Consider the following 24711-nt stretch of genomic DNA (forward strand, 5'->3'; position numbering starts at 1 on the left):
AACGCGAAAACAAGGTTGCACACAGACTCGTCACCAACATTCAAGCCTACGTCGCTGATCCTTCTGCCATTTTATATATTGTACAAATTGGAGTAAGACATGTAGGGACTGCTGGCGGTGATGCGTCGCTGTTGCTATACGCTGGCTTTGTGTGAGTGTTTGCACGCAGTAGGCTGGCAAGGGCTCCTAATCTGTGATTTCAACTGCCTCGAGGACAAATATTTATGAAGAATGGTCAGAACCGAGGCTTCTGTGCAGTTAACGCGAAAACAAGGTTGCACACAGACTCGTCCCCAACTTTCAAGCCTACGTCGCTGCTCCTTCTGCCCTTTTATATATTGTACAAAATGGAGTAAGACATGCAGGGACTGCTGGCGGTGACGCGTCGCTGTTGCTATACGCTTGCTTTGAGTGAGTTCTTGCACGTAGTATGCTAGCAAGTGCTCGTGAGCTGTGATTTCTACTGCCTCGAGTACATACATTAATAAAGAATGGTCAGAACAGAGGCTTCTGTACAGTTAACGCGAAAACAAGGTTGCACACAGACTCGTCCCCAACTTTCAAGCCTACGTCGCTGCTCCTTCTGCCCTTTTACATATTGTAGAAATTGTAGTAAGACATGCAGGGACTGCTGGCGGTGACGCGTCGCTGTTGCTATACGCTGGCTTTGAGTGAGTTCTTGCACGCAGTAGGCTAGCAAGAGTTCGTGAGCTGTGATTTCAACTGCCTCGAGGACATACCTTAATAAAGAATGGTCAGAACCGAGGCTTCTGTGCAGTAAACGCGGAAACAAGGTTGCACACTGACTCGTCCCCAACATTCAAGCCTACGTCGCTGCTCCTTCTGCCCTTTTATATATTGTAGAAATTGTAGTAAGACATGCAGGTGCTGCTGGCGGTGACGCGTCGCTGTTGCTATACGCTGGCTTTGAGTGAGTTTTTGCACGCAGTAGGCTAGCAAGTGCTCGTGAGCTGTGATTTCCACTGCCTCGAGGACATACATTTATAAAGAATGGTCAGAACCGAGGCTTCTGTGCAGTAAACGCGGAAACAAGGTTGCACACAGACTCGTCCCCAACTTTCAAGCCTACGTCGCTGCTCCTTCTGCCCTTTTACATATTGTAGAAATTGTAGTAAGACATGCAGGGACTGCTGGCGGTGACGCGTCGCTGTTGCTATACGCTGGCTTTGAGTGAGTTCTTGCACGCAGTAGGCTAGCAAGAGCTCGTGAGCTGTGATTTCAACTGCCTCGAGGACATACATTTATAAAGAATGGTCAGAACCGAGGCTTCTGTGCAGTAAACGCGGAAACAAGGTTGCACACAGACTCGTCCCCAACATTCAAGCCTACGTCGCTGCTCCTTCTGCCCTTTTACATATTGTAGAAATTGTAGTAAGACATGCAGGTGCTGCTGGCGGTGACGCGTCGCTGTTGCTATACGCTGGCTTTGAGTGAGTTCTTGCACGCAGTAGGCTAGCAAGAGCTCGTGAGCTGTGATTTCAACTGCCTCGAGGACAAATATTTATGAAGAATGGTCAGAACCGTGGCTTCTGTGCAGTTCACGCGAAAACAAGGATGCATGGAGACTCGTCCGCAACTTTCAAGCCTACGTCACTGCTCCTTCTGCCCTTTTATATATTGTACAAAATGGAGTAAGACATGCAGGGACTGCTGGCGGTGACGCGTCGCTGTTGCTATACGCTGGCTTTGTGGGAGTTTTTGCACGCAGTAGGCTAGCAAGAGCTCGTGAGCTGTGTTTTCAACTGCCTCGAGGACAAATATTTATGAAGAATGATCAGAACCGAGGCTTCTGTGCAGTTAACGCGAAAACAAGGTTGCACACAGACTTGTCCCCAACTTTGAAGCATACGTCGCTGCTCCTTCTGCCCTTTTATATATTGTACAAATTGTAGTAAGACATGCAGGGGCTGGTGGCGGTGACGTGTCGCTGTTGCTATGCGCTGGCTTTGAGTGAGTTTTTGCACGCAGTAGGCTAGCAAGTGCTCGTGAGCTGTAATTTCCACTGCCTCGAGGACAAGTATTTATGAAGAATAGTCAGAACCGAGGCTTCTGTGCAGTTAACGCGAAAACAAGGTTGCACACAGACTCGTCCCCAACTTTCAAGCCTACGTCGCTGCTCCTTCTGCCCTTTTACATATTGTAGAAATTGTAGTAAGACATGCAGGGGCTGCTGGCGGTGACGCGTCGCTGTTGCTATACGCTGGCTTTGAGTGAGTTTTTGCACGCAGTAGGCTAGCAAGTGCTCGTGAGCTGTGATTTCCACTGCCTCGAGGACAAATATTTATGAAGAATGGTCAGAACCGAGGCTTCTGTGCAGTTAACGCGAAAACAAGGTTGCACACAGACTCGTCCCCAAGATTCAAGCCTAGGTCGTTGCTCCTTCTGCCCTTTTACATATTGTAGAAATTGTTGTAAGACATGCAGGGGCTGCTGGCGGTGACGCGTCGCTGTTGCGATACGCTGGCTTTGTGTGAGTTTTTGCACGCAGTAGGCTAGCAAGAGCTCGTGAGCTGTGATTTCAACTGCCTCGAGGACATACATTTATAAAGAATGGTCAGAACCGAGGCTTCTGTGCAGTTAACGCGACAACAAGGTTGCACACAGACTCGTCCCCAACTTTCAAGCCTACGTCGCTGCTCCTTCTGCCCTTTTACATATTGTAGAAATTGTAGTAAGACATGCAGGCGCTGCTGGCGGTGACGCGTCGCTGTTGCTATACGCTGGCTTTTAGTGAGTTTTTGCACGCAGTAGGCTAGCAAGTGCTCGTGAGGTGTGATTTCCACTGCCTCGAGGACAAATATTTATGAAGAATGGTCAGAACCGAGGCATCTGTGCAGTTAACGCGAAAACAAGGTTGCACACAGACTCGTCCCCAAGATTCAAGCCTACGTCGCTGCTCCTTCTGCCCTTTTACATATTGTAGAAATTGTAGTAAGACATGCAGGGACTGCTGGCGGTGACGCGTCGCTGTTGCTATACGCTGGCTTTGAGTGAGTTCTTGCACGCAGTAGGCTAGCAAGAGCTCGTGAGCTGTGATTTCAACTGCCTCGAGGACATACCTTAATAAAGAATGGTCAGAACCGAGGCTTCTGTGCAGTAAACGCGGAAACAAGGTTGCACACTGACTCGTCCCCAACATTCAAGCCTACGTCGCTGCTCCTTCTGCCCTTTTATATATTGTAGAAATTGTAGTAAGACATGCAGGTGCTGCTGGTGGTGACGCGTCGCTGTTGCTATACGCTGGCTTTGAGTGAGTTTTTGCACGCAGTAGGCTAGCAAGTGCTCGTGAGCTGTGATTTCCACTGCCTCGAGGACATACATTTATAAAGAATGGTCAGAACCGAGGCTTCTGTGCAGTAAACGCGGAAACAAGGTTGCACACAGACTCGTCCCCAACTTTCAAGCCTACGTCGCTGCTCCTTCTGCCCTTTTACATATTGTAGAAATTGTAGTAAGACATGCAGGGACTGCTGGCGGTGACGCGTCGCTGTTGCTATACGCTGGCTTTGAGTGAGTTCTTGCACGCAGTAGGCTAGCAAGAGCTCGTGAGCTGTGATTTCAACTGCCTCGAGGACATACATTTATAAAGAATGGTCAGAACCGAGGCTTCTGTGCAGTAAACGCGGAAACAAGGTTGCACACAGACTCGTCCCCAACATTCAAGCCTACGTCGCTGCTCCTTCTGCCCTTTTACATATTGTAGAAATTGTAGTAAGACATGCAGGTGCTGCTGGCGGTGACGCGTCGCTGTTGCTATACGCTGGCTTTGAGTGAGTTCTTGCACGCAGTAGGCTAGCAAGAGCTCGTGAGCTGTGATTTCAACTGCCTCGAGGACAAATATTTATGAAGAATGGTCAGAACCGTGGCTTCTGTGCAGTTCACGCGAAAACAAGGATGCATGGAGACTCGTCCGCAACTTTCAAGCCTACGTCACTGCTCCTTCTGCCCTTTTATATATTGTACAAAATGGAGTAAGACATGCAGGGACTGCTGGCGGTGACGCGTCGCTGTTGCTATACGCTGGCTTTGTGGGAGTTTTTGCACGCAGTAGGCTAGCAAGAGCTCGTGAGCTGTGTTTTCAACTGCCTCGAGGACAAATATTTATGAAGAATGATCAGAACCGAGGCTTCTGTGCAGTTAACGCGAAAACAAGGTTGCACACAGACTTGTCCCCAACTTTGAAGCATACGTCGCTGCTCCTTCTGCCCTTTTATATATTGTACAAATTGTAGTAAGACATGCAGGGGCTGGTGGCGGTGACGTGTCGCTGTTGCTATGCGCTGGCTTTGAGTGAGTTTTTGCACGCAGTAGGCTAGCAAGTGCTCGTGAGCTGTAATTTCCACTGCCTCGAGGACAAGTATTTATGAAGAATAGTCAGAACCGAGGCTTCTGTGCAGTTAACGCGAAAACAAGGTTGCACACAGACTCGTCCCCAACTTTCAAGCCTACGTCGCTGCTCCTTCTGCCCTTTTACATATTGTAGAAATTGTAGTAAGACATGCAGGGGCTGCTGGCGGTGACGCGTCGCTGTTGCTATACGCTGGCTTTGAGTGAGTTCTTGCACGCAGTAGGCTAGCAAGAGCTCGTGAGCTGTGATTTCAACTGCCTCGAGGACATACATTTATAAAGAATGGTCAGAACCGAGGCTTCTGTGCAGTTAACGCGACAACAAGGTTGCACACAGACTCGTCCCCAACTTTCAAGCCTACGTCGCTGCTCCTTCTGCCCTTTTACATATTGTAGAAATTGTGGTAAGACATGCAGGCGCTGCTGGCGGTGACGCGTCGCTGTTGCTATACGCTGGCTTTTAGTGAGTTTTTGCACGCAGTAGGCTAGCAAGTGCTCGTGAGGTGTGATTTCCACTGCCTCGAGGACAAATATTTATGAAGAATGGTCAGAACCGAGGCATCTGTGCAGTTAACGCGAAAACAAGGTTGCACACAGACTCGTCCCCAAGATTCAAGCCTAGGTCGTTGCTCCTTCTGCCCTTTTATATATTGTACAAATTGGAGTAAGACATGCAGGGACTGCTGGCGGTGAGGCGTCGCTGTTGCTATACGCTGGCTTTGAGTGAGTTTTTGCAAGCAGTAGGCTAGCAAGTGCTCGAGAGCTGTGATTTCAACTGCCTCGAGGACAAATATTTATGAAGAATGGTCAGAACCGAGGCTTCTGTGCAGTTAACGCGAAAAAAAGGTTGCACACAGACTCGTCCCCAACTTTCAAGCCTACGTCGCTGCTCCTTCTGCCCTTTTACATATTGGAGAAATTGTTGTAAGACATGCAGGGGCTGCTGGCGGTGACGCGTCGCTGTTGCTATACGCTGGCTTTGTGTGAGTTTTTGCACGCAGTAGGCTAGCAAGTGCTCGTGAGCTGTGATTTCAACTGCCTCGAGGGCATACATTTATAAAGAATGGTCAGAACCGAGGCTTCTGTGCAGTTAACGCGAAAACAAGGTTGCACACAGACTCGTCCCCAACTTTCAAGCCTACGTCGCTGCTCCTTCTGCCCTTTTATATATTGTACAAAATGGAGTAAGACATGCAGGGACTGCTGGCGGTGACGCGTCGCTGTTGCTATACGCTTGCTTTGAGTGAGTTCTTGCACGTAGTATGCTAGCAAGTGCTCGTGAGCTGTGATTTCTACTGCGTCGAGTACATACATTAATAAAGAATGGTCAGAACCGAGGCTTCTGTACAGTTAACGCGAAAACAAGGTTGCACACAGACTCGTCCCCAACTTTCAAGCCTACGTCGCTGCTCCTTCTGCCCTTTTACATATTGTAGAAATTGTAGTAAGACATGCAGGGACTGCTGGCGGTGACGCGTCGCTGTTGCTATACGCTGGCTTTGAGTGAGTTCTTGCACGCAGTAGGCTAGCAAGAGCTCGTGAGCTGTGATTTCAACTGCCTCGAGGACATACCTTAATAAAGAATGGTCAGAACCGAGGCTTCTGTGCAGTAAACGCGGAAACAAGGTTGCACACAGACTCGTCCCCAACATTCAAGCCTACGTCGCTGCTCCTTCTGCCCTTTTATATATTGTAGAAATTGTAGTAAGACATGCAGGGACTGCTGGCGGTGACGCGTCGCTGTTGCTATACGCTGGCTTTGAGTGAGTTCTTGCACGCAGTAGGCTAGCAAGAGCTCGTGAGCTGTGATTTCAACTGCCTCGAGGACATACATTTGTAAGGAATGGTCAGAACCGAGGCTTCTGTGCAGTAAACGCGGAAACAAGGTTGCACACAGACTCGTCCCCAACATTCAAGCCTACGTCGCTGCTCCTTCTGCCCTTTTATATATTGTAGAAATTGTAGTAAGACATGCAGGTGCTGCTGGCGGTGACGCGTCGCTGTTGCTATACGCTGGCTTTGAGTGAGTTTTTGCACGCAGTAGGCTAGCAAGTGCTCGTGAGCTGTGATTTCCACTGCCTCGAGGACAAATATTTATGAAGGATGGTCAGAACCGAGGCTTCTGTGCAGTTAACGCGAAAACAAGGTTGCACACAGACTCGTCCCCAACTTTCAAGTCTACGTCGCTGCTCCTTCTGCCCTTTTACATATTGTAGAAATTGTAGTAAGACATGCAGGGACTGCTGGCGGTGACGCGTCGCTGTTGCTATACGCTGGCTTTGAGTGAGTTCTTGCACGCAGTAGGCTAGCAAGAGCTCGTGAGCTGTGATTTCAACTGCCTCGAGGACAAATATTTATGAAGAATGGTCAGAACCGTGGCTTCTGTGCAGTTCACGCGAAAACAAGGTTGCATGGAGACTCGTCCGCAACTTTCAAGCCTACGTCACTGCTCCTTCTGCCCTTTTATATATTGTACAAAATGGAGTAAGACATGCAGGGACTGCTGGCGGTGACGCGTCGCTGTTGCTATACGCTTGCTTTGAGTGAGTTCTTGCACGTAGTATGCTAGCAAGTGCTCGTGAGCTGTGATTTCTACTGCGTCGAGTACATACATTAATAAAGAATGGTCAGAACCGAGGCTTCTGTACAGTTAACGCGAAAACAAGGTTGCACACAGACTCGTCCCCAACTTTCAAGCCTACGTCGCTGCTCCTTCTGCCCTTTTACATATTGTAGAAATTGTAGTAAGACATGCAGGGACTGCTGGCGGTGACGCGTCGCTGTTGCTATACGCTGGCTTTGAGTGAGTTCTTGCACGCAGTAGGCTAGCAAGAGCTCGTGAGCTGTGATTTCAACTGCCTCGAGGACATACCTTAATAAAGAATGGTCAGAACCGAGGCTTCTGTGCAGTAAACGCGGAAACAAGGTTGCACACAGACTCGTCCCCAACATTCAAGCCTACGTCGCTGCTCCTTCTGCCCTTTTATATATTGTAGAAATTGTAGTAAGACATGCAGGGACTGCTGGCGGTGACGCGTCGCTGTTGCTATACGCTGGCTTTGAGTGAGTTCTTGCACGCAGTAGGCTAGCAAGAGCTCGTGAGCTGTGATTTCAACTGCCTCGAGGACATACATTTGTAAGGAATGGTCAGAACCGAGGCTTCTGTGCAGTAAACGCGGAAACAAGGTTGCACACAGACTCGTCCCCAACATTCAAGCCTACGTCGCTGCTCCTTCTGCCCTTTTATATATTGTAGAAATTGTAGTAAGACATGCAGGTGCTGCTGGCGGTGACGCGTCGCTGTTGCTATACGCTGGCTTTGAGTGAGTTTTTGCACGCAGTAGGCTAGCAAGTGCTCGTGAGCTGTGATTTCCACTGCCTCGAGGACAAATATTTATGAAGGATGGTCAGAACCGAGGCTTCTGTGCAGTTAACGCGAAAACAAGGTTGCACACAGACTCGTCCCCAAGATTCAAGCCTAGGTCGTTGCTCCTTCTGCCCTTTTACATATTGTAGAAATTGTTGTAAGACATGCAGGGGCTGCTGGCGGTGACGCGTCGCTGTTGCGATACGCTGGCTTTGTGTGAGTTTTTGCACGCAGTAGGCTAGCAAGAGCTCGTGAGCTGTGATTTCTACTGCCTCGAGGACAAATATTTATGAAGAATGGTCAGAACCGAGGCTTCCGTGCAGGTAACGCGAAAACAAGGTTGCACACAGACTTATCCCCAACTTTCAAGCCTACGTGGCTGCTCCTTCTGCCCTTCTATATATTGTAAAAATTGTAGTAAGACATGCAGGGGCTGCTGGCGGTGACGTGTCGCTGTTGCTATACGCTGGCTTTGAGTGAGTTTCTGCACGCAGTAGGCTAGCAAGTGCTCGTCAGCTGTGATTTCAACTGCCTCGAGGACATACATTTATGAAGAATGGTCAGAACCGAGGCTTCTGTGCAGTTAACGCAAAAGCAAGGTTGCACGCAGACTCGTCCCCAACTTTCAAGCCTAGGTCGTTGCTCCTTCTGCCCTTTTACATATTGTAGAAATTGTTGTAAGACATGCAGGGGCTGCTGGCGGTGACGTGTCGCTGTTGCTATACGCTGGCTTTGAGTGAGTTTCTGCACGCAGTAGGCTAGCAAGTGCTCGTCAGCTGTGATTTCAACTGCCTCGAGGACATACATTTATAAAGAATGGTCAGAACCGAGGCATCTGTGCAGTTAACGCGAAAACAAGGTTGCACACAGACTCGTCCCCAAGATTCAAGCCTAGGTCGTTGCTCCTTCTGCCCTTTTACATATTGTAGAAATTGTTGTAAGACATGCAGGGGCTGCTGGCGGTGACGCGTCGCTGTTGCGATACGCTGGCTTTGTGTGAGTTTTTGCACGCAGTAGGCTAGCAAGTGCTCGTGAGCTGTGATTTCAACTGCCTGGAGGACAAATATTTATGAAGAATGGTCAGAACCGAGGCTTCTGTGCAGTTAACGCGAAAACAAGGTTGCACACAGACTTGTCCCCAACTTTCAAGCCTACGTCGCTGCTCCTTCTGCCCTTTTATATATTGTACAAATTGTAGTAAGACATGCAGGGGCTGCTGGCGGTGACGTGTCGCTGTTGCTATACGCTGGCTTTGAGTTTCTGCACGCAGTAGGCTAGCAAGTGCTCGTCAGCTGTGATTTCAACTGCCTCGAGGACATACATTTATGAAGAATGGTCAGAACCGAGGCTTCTGTGCAGTTAACGCAAAAGCAAGGTTGCACGCAGACTCGTCCCCAACTTTCAAGCCTACGTCGCTGCTCCTTCTGCCCTTTTATATATTGTAGAAATTGTAGTAAGACATGAAGGGGCTGCTGGCAGTGACGCGTCGCTGTTGCTATACGCTGGCTTTGAGTGAGTTCTTGCACGCAGTAGGCTAGCAAGAGCTCGTGAGCTGTGATTTCAACTGCCTCGAGGACATACCTTAATAAAGAATGGTCAGAACCGAGGCTTCTGTGCAGTAAACGCGGAAACAAGGTTGCACACAGACTCGTCCCCAACATTCAAGCCTACGTCGCTGCTCCTTCTGCCCTTTTATATATTGTAGAAATTGTAGTAACACATGAAGGGGCTGCTGGCAGTGACGCGTCGCTGTTGCTATACGCTGGCTTTGAGTGAGTTCTTGCACGCAGTAGGCTAGCAAGAGCTCGTGAGCTGTGATTTCAACTGCCTCGAGGACATACCTTAATAAAGAATGGTCAGAACCGAGGCTTCTGTGCAGTAAACGCGGAAACAAGGTTGCACACAGACTCGTCCCCAACATTCAAGCCTACGTCGCTGCTCTTTCTGCCCTTTTATATATTGTAGAAATTGTAGTAAGACATGCAGGTGCTGCTGGCGGTGACGCGTCGCTGTTGCTATACGCTGGCTTTGAGTGAGTTTTTGCACGCAGTAGGCTAGCAAGTGCTCGTGAGCTGTGATTTCCACTGCCTCGAGCAGAAATATTTATGAAGGATGGTCAGAACCGAGGCTTCTGTGCAGTTAACGCGAAAACAAGGTTGCACCCAGACTCGTCCGCAACTTTCAAGCCTACGTCGCTGCTCCTTCTGCCCTTTTATATATTGTAGAAATTGTAGTAAGACATGAAGGGGCTGCTGGCAGTGACGCGTCGCTGTTGCTATACGCTGGCTTTGAGTGAGTTCTTGCACGCAGTAGGCTAGCAAGAGCTCGTGAGCTGTGATTTCAACTGCCTCGAGGACATACCTTAATAAAGAATGGTCAGAACCGAGGCTTCTGTGCAGTAAACGCGGAAACAAGGTTGCACACAGACTCGTCCCCAACATTCAAGCCTACGTCGCTGCTCCTTCTGCCCTTTTATATATTGTAGAAATTGTAGTAAGACATGCAGGTGCTGCTGGCGGTGACGCGTCGCTGTTGCTATACGCTGGCTTTGAGTGAGTTTTTGCACGCAGTAGGCTAGCAAGTGCTCGTGAGCTGTGATTTCCACTGCCTCGAGGAGAAATATTTATGAAGGATGGTCAGAACCGAGGCTTCTGTGCAGTTAACGCGAAAACAAGGTTGCACACAGACTCGTCCCCAACTTTCAAGCCTACGTCGCTGCTCCTTCTGCCCTTTTACATATTGTAGAAATTGTAGTAAGACATGCAGGGACTGCTGGCGGTGACGCGTCGCTGTTGCTATACGCTGGCTTTGAGTGAGTTCTTGCACGCAGTAGGCTAGCAAGAGCTCGTGAGCTGTGATTTCAACTGCCTCGAGGACATACATTTATAAGGAATGGTCAGAACCGAGGCTTCTGTGCAGTAAACGCGGAAACAAGGTTGCACACAGACTCGTCCCCAACATTCAAGACTACGTCGCTGCTCCTTCTGCCCTTTTATATATTGTAGAAATTGTAGTAAGACATGCAGGTGCTGCTGGCGGTGACGCGTCGCTGTTGCTATACGCTGGCTTTGAGTGAGTTTTTGCACGCAGTAGGCTAGCAAGTGCTCGTGAGCTGTGATTTCCACTGCCTCGAGGACAAATATTTATGAAGGATGGTCAGAACCGAGGCTTCTGTGCAGTTAACGCGAAAACAAGGTTGCACACAGACTCGTCCCCAACTTTCAAGTCTACGTCGCTGCTCCTTCTGCCCTTTTACATATTGTAGAAATTGTAGTAAGACATGCAGGGACTGCTGGCGGTGACGCGTCGCTGTTGCTATACGCTGGCTTTGAGTGAGTTCTTGCACGCAGTAGGCTAGCAAGAGCTCGTGAGCTGTGATTTCAACTGCCTCGAGGACAAATATTTATGAAGAATGGTCAGAACCGAGGCTTCTGTGCAGTTAACGCGAAAACAAGGTTGCTACAAGACTCGTCCGCAACTTTCAAGCCTACGTCGCGGCTCCTTCTGCCCTTTTATATACTGTACAAATTGTTGTAAGACATGCAGGGGCTGCTGGCGGTGACGTGTCGCTGTTGCTATACGCTGGCTTTGAGTGAGTTTTTGCACGCTGTAGGATAGGAACTGCTCGTGAGCTGATATTTCTAGTGCCTCGAGGACATACATCTATAAAGAATGGTCAGAACCGAGGCTTCTGTGCAGTTAACGCGAAAGCAAGGTTGCACGCAGACTCGTCCCCAACTTTCAAGCCTACGTCGCTGCTCCTTCTGCCCTTTTATATATTGTAGAAATTGTAGTAAGACATGAAGGGGCTGCTGGCAGTGACGCGTCGCTGTTGCTATGCGCTGGCTTTGAGTGAGTTCTTGCACGCAGTAGGCTAGCAAGAGCTCGTGAGCTGTGATTTCAACTGCCTCGAGGACATACCTTAATAAAGAATGGTCAGAACCGAGGCTTCTGTGCAGTAAACGCGGAAACAAGGTTGCACACAGACTCGTCCCCAACATTCAAGCCTACGTCGCTGCTCCTTCTGCCCTTTTATATATTGTAGAAATTGTAGTAAGACATGAAGGGGCTGCTGGCAGTGACGCGTCGCTGTTGCTATACGCTGGCTTTGAGTGAGTTCTTGCACGCAGTAGGCTAGCAAGAGCTCGTGAGCTGTGATTTCAACTGCCTCGAGGACATACCTTAATAAAGAATGGTCAGAACCGAGGCTTCTGTGCAGTAAACGCGGAAACAAGGTTGCACACAGACTCGTCCCCAACATTCAAGCCTACGTCGCTGCTCCTTCTGCCCTTTTATATATTGTAGAAATTGTAGTAAGACATGCAGGTGCTGCTGGCGGTGACGCGTCGCTGTTGCTATACGCTGGCTTTGAGTGAGTTTTTGCACGCAGTAGGCTAGCAAGTGCTCGTGAGGTGTGATTTCCACTGCCTCGAGGACAAATATTTATGAAGAATGGTCAGAACCGAGGCATCTGTGCAGTTAACGCGAAAACAAGGTTGCACACAGACTCGTCCCCAAGATTCAAGCCTAGGTCGTTGCTCCTTCTGCCCTTTTATATATTGTACAAATTGGAGTAAGACATGCAGGGACTGCTGGCGGTGAGGCGTCGCTGTTGCTATACGCTGGCTTTGAGTGAGTTTTTGCACGCAGTAGGCTAGCAAGTGCTCGAGAGCTGTGATTTCAACTGCCTCGAGGACATACCTTAATAAAGAATGGTCAGAACCGAGGCTTCTGTGCAGTAAACGCGGAAACAAGGTTGCACACAGACTCGTCCCCAACATTCAAGCCTACGTCGCTGCTCCTTCTGCCCTTTTATATATTGTAGAAATTGTAGTAAGACATGCAGGTGCTGCTGGCGGTGACGCGTCGCTGTTGCTATACGCTGGCTTTGAGTGAGTTTTTGCACGCAGTAGGCTAGCAAGTGCTCGTGAGCTGTGATTTCCACTGCCTCGAGGAGAAATATTTATGAAGGATGGTCAGAACCGAGGCTTCTGTGCAGTTAACGCGAAAACAAGGTTGCACACAGACTCGTCCCCAACTTTCAAGCCTACGTCGCTGCTCCTTCTGCCCTTTTACATATTGTAGAAATTGTAGTAAGACATGCAGGGACTGCTGGCGGTGACGCGTCGCTGTTGCTATACGCTGGCTTTGAGTGAGTTCTTGCACGCAGTAGGCTAGCAAGAGCTCGTGAGCTGTGATTTCAACTGCCTCGAGGACATACATTTATAAGGAATGGTCAGAACCGAGGCTTCTGTGCAGTAAACGCGGAAACAAGGTTGCACACAGACTCGTCCCCAACATTCAAGCCTACGTCGCTGCTCCTTCTGCCCTTTTATATATTGTAGAAATTGTAGTAAGACATGCAGGTGCTGCTGGCGGTGACGCGTCGCTGTTGCTATACGCTGGCTTTGAGTGAGTTTTTGCACGCAGTAGGCTAGCAAGTGCTCGTGAGCTGTGATTTCCACTGCCTCGAGGACAAATATTTATGAAGAATGGTCAGAACCGAGGCTTCTGTGCAGTTAACGCGAAAACAAGGTTGCTACAAGACTCGTCCGCAACTTTCAAGCCTACGTCGCGGCTCCTTCTGCCCTTTTATATACTGTACAAATTGTTGTAAGACATGCAGGGGCTGCTGGCGGTGACGTGTCGCTGTTGCTATACGCTGGCTTTGAGTGAGTTTTTGCACGCTGTAGGATAGGAACTGCTCGTGAGCTGATATTTCTAGTGCCTCGAGGACATACATCTATAAAGAATGGTCAGAACCGAGGCTTCTGTGCAGTTAACGCGAAAGCAAGGTTGCACGCAGACTCGTCCCCAACTTTCAAGCCTACGTCGCTGCTCCTTCTGCCCTTTTATATATTGTAGAAATTGTAGTAAGACATGAAGGGGCTGCTGGCAGTGACGCGTCGCTGTTGCTATGCGCTGGCTTTGAGTGAGTTCTTGCACGCAGTAGGCTAGCAAGAGCTCGTGAGCTGTGATTTCAACTGCCTCGAGGACATACCTTAATAAAGAATGGTCAGAACCGAGGCTTCTGTGCAGTAAACGCGGAAACAAGGTTGCACACAGACTCGTCCCCAACATTCAAGCCTACGTCGCTGCTCCTTCTGCCCTTTTATATATTGTAGAAATTGTAGTAAGACATGAAGGGGCTGCTGGCAGTGACGCGTCGCTGTTGCTATACGCTGGCTTTGAGTGAGTTCTTGCACGCAGTAGGCTAGCAAGAGCTCGTGAGCTGTGATTTCAACTGCCTCGAGGACATACCTTAATAAAGAATGGTCAGAACCGAGGCTTCTGTGCAGTAAACGCGGAAACAAGGTTGCACACAGACTCGTCCCCAACATTCAAGCCTACGTCGCTGCTCCTTCTGCCCTTTTATATATTGTAGAAATTGTAGTAAGACATGAAGGGGCTGCTGGCAGTGACGCGTCGCTGTTGCTATACGCTGGCTTTGAGTGAGTTCTTGCACGCAGTAGGCTAGCAAGAGCTCGTGAGCTGTGATTTCAACTGCCTCGAGGACATACCTTAATAAAGAATGGTCAGAACCGAGGCTTCTGTGCAGTAAACGCGGAAACAAGGTTGCACACAGACTCGTCCCCAACATTCAAGCCTACGTCGCTGCTCCTTCTGCCCTTTTATATATTGTAGAAATTGTAGTAAGACATGCAGGTGCTGCTGGCGGTGACGCGTCGCTGTTGCTATACGCTGGCTTTGAGTGAGTTTTTGCACGCAGTAGGCTAGCAAGTGCTCGTGAGGTGTGATTTCCACTGCCTCGAGGACAAATATTTATGAAGAATGGTCAGAACCGAGGCATCTGTGCAGTTAACGCGAAAACAAGGTTGCACACAGACTCGTCCCCAAGATTCAAGCCTAGGTCGTTGCTCCTTCTGCCCTTTTATATATTGTACAAATTGGAGTAAGACATGCAGGGACTGCTGGCGGTGAGGCGTCGCTGTTGCTATACGCTGGCTTTGAGTGAGTTTTTGGACGCAGTAGGCTAGCAAGTGCTCGAGAGCTGTGATTTCAACTGCCTCGAGGACAAATATTTATGAAGAATGGTCAGAACCGAGGCTTCTGTGCAGTTAACGCGAAAAAAAGGTTGCACACAGACTCGTCCCCAACTTTCAAGCCTACGTCGCTGCTCCTTCTGCCCTTTTACATATTGTAGAAATTGTTGTAAGACATGCAGGGGCTGCTGGCGGTGACGCGTCGCTGTTGCTATACGCTGGCTTTGTGTGAGTTTTTGCACGCAGTAGGCTAGCAAGTGCTCGTGAGCTGTGATTTCAACTGCCTCGAGGGCATACATTTATAAAGAATGGTCAGAACCGAGGCTTCTGTGCAGTTAACGCGAAAACAAGGTTGCACACAGACTCGTCCCCAACTTTCAAGCCTACGTCGCTGCTCCTTCTGCCCTTTTATATATTGTACAAAATGGAGTAAGACATGCAGGGACTGCTGGCGGTGACGCGTCGCTGTTGCTATACGCTTGCTTTGAGTGAGTTCTTGCACGTAGTATGCTAGCAAGTGCTCGTGAGCTGTGATTTCTACTGCCTCGAGTACATACATTAATAAAGAATGGTCAGAACCGAGGCTTCTGTACAGTTAACGCGAAAACAAGGTTGCACACAGACTCGTCCCCAACTTTCAAGCCTACGTCGCTGCTCCTTCTGCCCTTTTACATATTGTAGAAATTGTAGTAAGACATGCAGGGACTGCTGGCGGTGACGCGTCGCTGTTGCTATACGCTGGCTTTGAGTGAGTTCTTGCACGCAGTAGGCTAGCAAGAGCTCGTGAGCTGTGATTTCAACTGCCTCGAGGACATACCTTAATAAAGAATGGTCAGAACCGAGGCTTCTGTGCAGTAAACGCGGAAACAAGGTTGCACACAGACTCGTCCCCAACATTCAAGCCTACGTCGCTGCTCCTTCTGCCCTTTTATATATTGTAGAAATTGTAGTAAGACATGCAGGGACTGCTGGCGGTGACGCGTCGCTGTTGCTATACGCTGGCTTTGAGTGAGTTCTTGCACGCAGTAGGCTAGCAAGAGCTCGTGAGCTGTGATTTCAACTGCCTCGAGGACATACATTTATAAGGAATGGTCAGAACCGAGGCTTCTGTGCAGTAAACGCGGAAACAAGGTTGCACACAGACTCGTCCCCAACATTCAAGCCTACGTCGCTGCTCCTTCTGCCCTTTTATATATTGTAGAAATTGTAGTAAGACATGCAGGTGCTGCTGGCGGTGACGCGTCGCTGTTGCTATGCGCTGGCTTTGAGTGAGTTTTTGCACGCAGTAGGCTAGCAAGTGCTCGTGAGCTGTGATTTCCACTGCCTCGAGGACAAATATTTATGAAGGATGGTCAGAACCGAGGCTTCTGTGCAGTTAACGCGAAAACAAGGTTGCACACAGACTCGTCCCCAACTTTCAAGTCTACGTCGCTGCTCCTTCTGCCCTTTTACATATTGTAGAAATTGTAGTAAGACATGCAGGGACTGCTGGCGGTGACGCGTCGCTGTTGCTATACGCTGGCTTTGAGTGAGTTCTTGCACGCAGTAGGCTAGCAAGAGCTCGTGAGCTGTGATTTCAACTGCCTCGAGGACAAATATTTATGAAGAATGGTCAGAACCGTGGCTTCTGTGCAGTTCACGCGAAAACAAGGTTGCATGGAGACTCGTCCGCAACTTTCAAGCCTACGTCACTGCTCCTTCTGCCCTTTTCTATATTGTACAAAATGGAGTAAGACATGCAGGGACTGCTGGCGGTGAAGCGTCGCTGTTGCTATACGCTGGCTTTGAGTGAGTTTTTGCACGCAGTAGGCTAGCAAGTGCTCGTGAGCTGTGATTTCCACTGCCTCGAGGACAAGTATATATGAAGAATGGTCAGAACCGAGGCTTCTGTGCAGTTAACGCGAAAACAAGGTTGCACACAGACTCGTCCCCAACTTTCAAGCCTACGTCGCTGCTCCTTCTGCCCTTTTACATATTGTAGAAATTGTAGTAAGACATGCGTGGGCTGCTGGCGGTGACGCGTCGCTGTTGCTATACGCTGGCTTTGAGTGAGTTTTTGCACGCAGTAGGCTAGCAAGTGCTCGTGAGCTGTGATTTCCACTGCCTCGAGGACAAATATTTATGAAGAATGGTCAGAACCGAGGCTTCTGTGCAGTTAACGCGAAAACAAGGTTGCACACAGACTCGTCCCCAAGATTCAAGCCTAGGTCGTTGCTCCTTCTGCCCTTTTACATATTGTAGAAATTGTTGTAAGACATGCAGGGGCTGCTGGCGGTGACGCGTCGCTGTTGCGATACGCTGGCTTTGTGTGAGTTTTTGCACGCAGTAGGCTAGCAAGAGCTCGTGAGCTGTGATTTCAACTGCCTCGAGGACATACATTTATAAAGAATGGTCAGAACCGAGGCTTCTGTGCAGTTAACGCGAAAACAAGGTTGCACACAGACTTGTCCCGAACTTTCAAGCCTACGTCGCTGCTCCTTCTGCCCTTTTACATATTGTAGAAATTGTAGTAAGACATGCAGGGGCTGCTGGCGGTGACGTGTCGCTGTTGCTATACGCTTGCTTTGAGTGAGTTCTTGCACGTAGTATGCTAGCAAGTGCTCGTGAGCTGTGATTTCTACTGCCTCGAGGACAAATATTTATGAAGAATGGTCAGAACCGAGGCTTCTGTGCAGGTAACGCGAAAACAAGGTTGCACACAGACTTATCCCCAACTTTCAAGCCTACGTGGCTGCTCCTTCTGCCCTTCTATATATTGTAAAAATTGTAGTAAGACATGCAGGGGCTGCTGGCGGTGACGTGTCGCTGTTGCTATACGCTGGCTTTGAGTGAGTTTCTGCACGCAGTAGGCTAGCAAGTGCTCGTCAGCTGTGATTTCAACTGCCTCGAGGACATACATTTATGAAGAATGGTCAGAACCGAGGCTTCTGTGCAGTTAACGCGAAAGCAAGGTTGCACGCAGATTCGTCCCCAACTTTCAAGCCTACGTCGCTGCTCCTTCTGCCCTTTTATATATTGTAGAAATTGTAGTAAGACATGAAGGGGCTGCTGGCAGTGACGCGTCGCTGTTGCTATACGCTGGCTTTGAGTGAGTTCTTGCACGCAGTAGGCTAGCAAGAGCTCGTGAGCTGTGATTTCAACTGCCTCGAGGACATACCTTAATAAAGAATGGTCAGAACCGAGGCTTCTGTGCAGTAAACGCGGAAACAAGGTTGCACACAGACTCGTCCCCAACATTCAAGCCTACGTCGCTGCTCCTTCTGCCCTTTTATATATTGTAGAAATTGTAGTAAGACATGCAGGTGCTGCTGGCGGTGACGCGTCGCTGTTGCTATACGCTGGCTTTGAGTGAGTTTTTGCACGCAGTAGGCTAGCAAGTGCTCGTGAGCTGTGATTTCCACTGCCTCGAGGACAAATATTTATGAAGAATGGTCAGAACCGAGGCTTCTGTGCAGTTAACGCGAAAACAAGGTTGCACACAGACTCGTCCCCAAGATTCAAGCCTAGGTCGTTGCTCCTTCTGCCCTTTTACATATTGTAGAAATTGTTGTAAGACATGCAGGGGCTGCTGGCGGTGACGCGTCGCTGTTGCGATACGCTGGCTTTGTGTGAGTTTTTGCACGCAGTAGGCTAGCAAGAGCTCGTGAGCTGTGATTTCAACTGCCTCGAGGACATACATTTATAAAGAATGGTCAGAACCGAGGCTTCTGTGCAGTTAACGCGAAAACAAGGTTGCACACAGACTTGTCCCGAACTTTCAAGCCTACGTCGCTGCTCCTTCTGCCCTTTTACATATTGTAGAAATTGTAGTAAGACATGCAGGGGCTGCTGGCGGTGACGTGTCGCTGTTGCTATACGCTTGCTTTGAGTGAGTTCTTGCACGTAGTATGCTAGCAAGTGCTCGTGAGCTGTGATTTCTACTGCCTCGAGGACAAATATTTATGAAGAATGGTCAGAACCGAGGCTTCTGTGCAGGTAACGCGAAAACAAGGTTGCACACAGACTTATCCCCAACTTTCAAGCCTACGTGGCTGCTCCTTCTGCCCTTCTATATATTGTAAAAATTGTAGTAAGACATGCAGGGGCTGCTGGCGGTGACGTGTCGCTGTTGCTATACGCTGGCTTTGAGTGAGTTTCTGCACGCAGTAGGCTAGCAAGTGCTCGTCAGCTGTGATTTCAACTGCCTCGAGGACATACATTTATGAAGAATGGTCAGAACCGAGGCTTCTGTGCAGTTAACGCGAAAGCAAGGTTGCACGCAGATTCGTCCCCAACTTTCAAGCCTACGTCGCTGCTCCTTCTGCCCTTTTATATATTGTAGAAATTGTAGTAAGACATGAAGGGGCTGCTGGCAGTGACGCGTCGCTGTTGCTATACGCTGGCTTTGAGTGAGTTCTTGCACGCAGTAGGCTAGCAAGAGCTCGTGAGCTGTGATTTCAACTGCCTCGAGGACATACCTTAATAAAGAATGGTCAGAACCGAGGCTTCTGTGCAGTAAACGCGGAAACAAGGTTGCACACAGACTCGTCCCCAACATTCAAGCCTACGTCGCTGCTCCTTCTGCCCTTTTATATATTGTAGAAATTGTAGTAAGACATGAAGGGGCTGCTGGCAGTGACGCGTCGCTGTTGCTATACGCTGGCTTTGAGTGAGTTCTTGCACGCAGTAGGCTAGCAAGAGCTCGTGAGCTGTGATTTCAACTGCCTCGAGGACATACCTTAATAAAGAATGGTCAGAACCGAGGCTTCTGTGCAGTAAACGCGGAAACAAGGTTGCACACAGACTCGTCCCCAACATTCAAGCCTACGTCGCTGCTCCTTCTGCCCTTTTATATATTGTAGAAATTGTAGTAAGACATGCAGGTGCTGCTGGCGGTGACGCGTCGCTGTTGCTATACGCTGGCTTTGAGTGAGTTTTTGCACGCAGTAGGCTAGCAAGTGCTCGTGAGCTGTGATTTCCACTGCCTCGAGGAGAAATATTTATGAAGGATGGTCAGAACCGAGGCTTCTGTGCAGTTAACGCGAAAACAAGGTTGCACCCAGACTCGTCCGCAACTTTCAAGCCTACGTCGCTGCTCCTTCTGCCCTTTTATATATTGTAGAAATTGTAGTAAGACATGAAGGGGCTGCTGGCAGTGACGCGTCGCTGTTGCTATACGCTGGCTTTGAGTGAGTTCTTGCACGCAGTAGGCTAGCAAGAGCTCGTGAGCTGTGATTTCAACTGCCTCGAGGACATACCTTAATAAAGAATGGTCAGAACCGAGGCTTCTGTGCAGTAAACGCGGAAACAAGGTTGCACACAGACTCGTCCCCAACATTCAAGCCTACGTCGCTGCTCCTTCTGCCCTTTTATATATTGTAGAAATTGTAGTAAGACATGCAGGTGCTGCTGGCGGTGACGCGTCGCTGTTGCTATACGCTGGCTTTGAGTGAGTTTTTGCACGCAGTAGGCTAGCAAGTGCTCGTGAGCTGTGATTTCCACTGCCTCGAGGAGAAATATTTATGAAGGATGGTCAGAACCGAGGCTTCTGTGCAGTTAACGCGAAAACAAGGTTGCACACAGACTCGTCCCCAACTTTCAAGCCTACGTCGCTGCTCCTTCTGCCCTTTTACATATTGTAGAAATTGTAGTAAGACATGCAGGGACTGCTGGCGGTGACGCGTCGCTGTTGCTATACGCTGGCTTTGAGTGAGTTCTTGCACGCAGTAGGCTAGCAAGAGCTCGTGAGCTTTGATTTCAACTGCCTCGAGGACAAATATTTATGAAGAATGGTCAGAACCGAGGCTTCTGTGCAGTTAACGCGAAAACAAGGTTGCTACAAGACTCGTCCGCAACTTTCAAGCCTACGTCGCGGCTCCTTCTGCCCTTTTATATACTGTACAAATTGTAGTAAGACATGCAGGGACTGCTGGCGGTGACGCGTCGCTGTTGCTATACGCTGGCTTTGAGTGAGTTCTTGCACGCAGTAGGCTAGCAAGAGCTCGTGAGCTGTGATTTCAACTGCCTCGAGGACATACATTTATAAGGAATGGTCAGAACCGAGGCTTCTGTGCAGTTAACGCGAAAACAAGGTTGCACACAGACTCGTCCCCAACTTTCAAGTCTACGTCGCTGCTCCTTCTGCCCTTTTACATATTGTAGAAATTGTAGTAAGACATGCAGGGACTGCTGGCGGTGACGCGTCGCTGTTGCTATACGCTGGCTTTGAGTGAGTTCTTGCACGCAGTAGGCTAGCAAGAGCTCGTGAGCTGTGATTTCAACTGCCTCGAGGACAAATATTTATGAAGAATGGTCAGAACCGAGGCTTCTGTGCAGTTAACGCGAAAACAAGGTTGCTACAAGACTCGTCCGCAACTTTCAAGCCTACGTCGCGGCTCCTTCTGCCCTTTTATATACTGTACAAATTGTTGTAAGACATGCAGGGGCTGCTGGCGGTGACGTGTCGCTGTTGCTATACGCTGGCTTTGAGTGAGTTTTTGCACGCTGTAGGATAGGAAGTGCTCGTGAGCTGATATTTCTAGTGCCTCGAGGATATACATCTATAAAGAATGGTCAGAACCGAGGCTTCTGTGCAGTTAACGCGAAAGCAAGGTTGCACGCAGACTCGTCCCCAACTTTCAAGCCTACGTCGCTGCTCCTTCTGCCCTTTTATATATTGTAGAAATTGTAGTAAGACATGAAGGGGCTGCTGGCAGTGACGCGTCGCTGTTGCTATGCGCTGGCTTTGAGTGAGTTCTTGCACGCAGTAGGCTAGCAAGAGCTCGTGAGCTGTGATTTCAACTGCCTCGAGGACATACCTTAATAAAGAATGGTCAGAACCGAGGCTTCTGTGCAGTAAACGCGGAAACAAGGTTGCACACAGACTCGTCCCCAACATTCAAGCCTACGTCGCTGCTCCTTCTGCCCTTTTATATATTGTAGAAATTGTAGTAAGACATGAAGGGGCTGCTGGCAGTGACGCGTCGCTGTTGCTATACGCTGGCTTTGAGTGAGTTCTTGCACGCAGTAGGCTAGCAAGAGCTCGTGAGCTGTGATTTCAACTGCCTCGAGGACATACCTTAATAAAGAATGGTCAGAACCGAGGCTTCTGTGCAGTAAACGCGGAAACAAGGTTGCACACAGACTCGTCCCCAACATTCAAGCCTACGTCGCTGCTCCTTCTGCCCTTTTATATATTGTAGAAATTGTAGTAAGACATGCAGGTGCTGCTGGCGGTGACGCGTCGCTGTTGCTATACGCTGGCTTTGAGTGAGTTTTTGCACGCAGTAGGCTAGCAAGTGCTCGTGAGCTGTGATTTCCACTGCCTCGAGGAGAAATATTTATGAAGGATGGTCAGAACCGAGGCTTCTGTGCAGTTAACGCGAAAACAAGGTTGCACCCAGACTCGTCCGCAACTTTCAAGCCTACGTCGCTGCTCCTTCTGCCCTTTTATATATTGTATAAATTGTAGTAAGACATGAAGGGGCTGCTGGCAGTGACGCGTCGCTGTTGCTATACGCTGGCTTTGAGTGAGTTCTTGCACGCAGTAGGCTAGCAAGAGCTCGTGAGCTGTGATTTCAACTGCCTCGAGGACATACCTTAATAAAGAATGGTCAGAACCGAGGCTTCTGTGCAGTAAACGCGGAAACAAGGTTGCACACAGACTCGTCCCCAACATTCAAGCCTACGTCGCTGCTCCTTCTGCCCTTTTATATATTGTAGAAATTGTAGTAAGACATGCAGGTGCTGCTGGCGGTGACGCGTCGCTGTTGCTATACGCTGGCTTTGAGTGAGTTTTTGCACGCAGTAGGCTAGCAAGTGCTCGTGAGCTGTGATTTCCACTGCCTCGAGGAGAAATATTTATGAAGGATGGTCAGAACCGAGGCTTCTGTGCAGTTAACGCGAAAACAAGGTTGCACACAGACTCGTCCCCAACTTTCAAGCCTACGTCGCTGCTCCTTCTGGCCTTTTACATATTGTAGAAATTGTAGTAAGACATGCAGGGACTGCTGGCGGTGACGCGTCGCTGTTGCTATACGCTGGCTTTGAGTGAGTTCTTGCACGCAGTAGGCTAGCAAGAGCTCGTGAGCTGTGATTTCAACTGCCTCGAGGACATACATTTATAAGGAATGGTCAGAACCGAGGCTTCTGTGCAGTAAACGCGGAAACAAGGTTGCACACAGACTCGTCCCCAACATTCAAGCCTACGTCGCTGCTCCTTCTGCCCTTTTATATATTGTAGAAATTGTAGTAAGACATGCAGGTGCTGCTGGCGGTGACGCGTCGCTGTTGCTATACGCTGGCTTTGAGTGAGTTTTTGCACGCAGTAGGCTAGCAAGTGCTCGTGAGCTGTGATTTCCACTGCCTCGAGGACAAATATTTATGAAGGATGGTCAGAACCGAGGCTTCTGTGCAGTTAACGCGAAAACAAGGTTGCACACAGACTCGTCCCCAACTTTCAAGTCTACGTCGCTGCTCCTTCTGCCCTTTTACATATTGTAGAAATTGTAGTAAGACATGCAGGGACTGCTGGCGGTGACGCGTCGCTGTTGCTATACGCTGGCTTTGAGTGAGTTCTTGCACGCAGTAGGCTAGCAAGAGCTCGTGAGCTGTGATTTCAACTGCCTCGAGGCCAAATATTTATGAAGAATGGTCAGAACCGTGGCTTCTGTGCAGTTCACGCGAAAACAAGGTTGCATGGAGACTCGTCCGCAACTTTCAAGCCTACGTCACTGCTCCTTCTGCCCTTTTATATATTGTACAAAATGGAGTAAGACATGCAGGGACTGCTGGCGGTGAAGCGTCGCTGTTGCTATACGCTGGCTTTGAGTGAGTTTTTGCACGCAGTAGGCTAGCAAGTGCTCGTGAGCTGTGATTTCCACTGCCTCGAGGAGAAATATTTATGAAGAATGGTCAGAACCGAGGCTTCTGTGCAGTTAACGCGAAAACAAGGTTGCACACAGACTCGTCCCCAACTTTCAAGCCTACGTCGCTGCTCCTTCTGCCCTTTTACATATTGTAGAAATTGTAGTAAGACATGCAGGGGCTGCTGGCGGTGACGCGTCGCTGTTGCTATACGCTGGCTTTGAGTGAGTTCTTGCACGCAGTAGGCTAGCAAGAGCTCGTGAGCTGTGATTTCAACTGCCTCGAGGACATACCTTAATAAAGAATGGTCAGAACCGAGGCTTCTGTGCAGTAAACGCGGAAACAAGGTTGCACACAGACTCGTCCCCAACATTCAAGCCTACGTCGCTGCTCCTTCTGCCCTTTTATATATTGTAGAAATTGTAGTAAGACATGCAGGTGCTGCTGGCGGTGACGCGTCGCTGTTGCTATACGCTGGCTTTGAGTGAGTTTTTGCACGCAGTAGGCTAGCAAGTGCTCGTGAGCTGTGATTTCCACTGCCTCGAGGAGAAATATTTATGAAGGATGGTCAGAACCGAGGCTTCTGTGCAGTTAACGCGAAAACAAGGTTGCACACAGACTCGTCCCCAACTTTCAAGCCTACGTCGCTGCTCCTTCTGGCCTTTTACATATTGTAGAAATTGTAGTAAGACATGCAGGGACTGCTGGCGGTGACGCGTCGCTGTTGCTATACGCTGGCTTTGAGTGAGTTCTTGCACGCAGTAGGCTAGCAAGAGCTCGTGAGCTGTGATTTCAACTGCCTCGAGGACATACATTTATAAGGAATGGTCAGAACCGAGGCTTCTGTGCAGTAAACGCGGAAACAAGGTTGCACACAGACTCGTCCCCAACATTCAAGCCTACGTCGCTGCTCCTTCTGCCCTTTTATATATTGTAGAAATTGTAGTAAGACATGCAGGTGCTGCTGGCGGTGACGCGTCGCTGTTGCTATACGCTGGCTTTGAGTGAGTTTTTGCACGCAGTAGGCTAGCAAGTGCTCGTGAGCTGTGATTTCCACTGCCTCGAGGACAAATATTTATGAAGGATGGTCAGAACCGAGGCTTCTGTGCAGTTAACGCGAAAACAAGG

The sequence above is a fragment of the Dermacentor andersoni genome, unplaced genomic scaffold (assembly GCF_023375885.2).
Source record: "Dermacentor andersoni unplaced genomic scaffold, qqDerAnde1_hic_scaffold ctg00000039.1, whole genome shotgun sequence".
Taxonomy (NCBI): Eukaryota; Metazoa; Arthropoda; class Arachnida; order Ixodida; family Ixodidae; genus Dermacentor; species Dermacentor andersoni.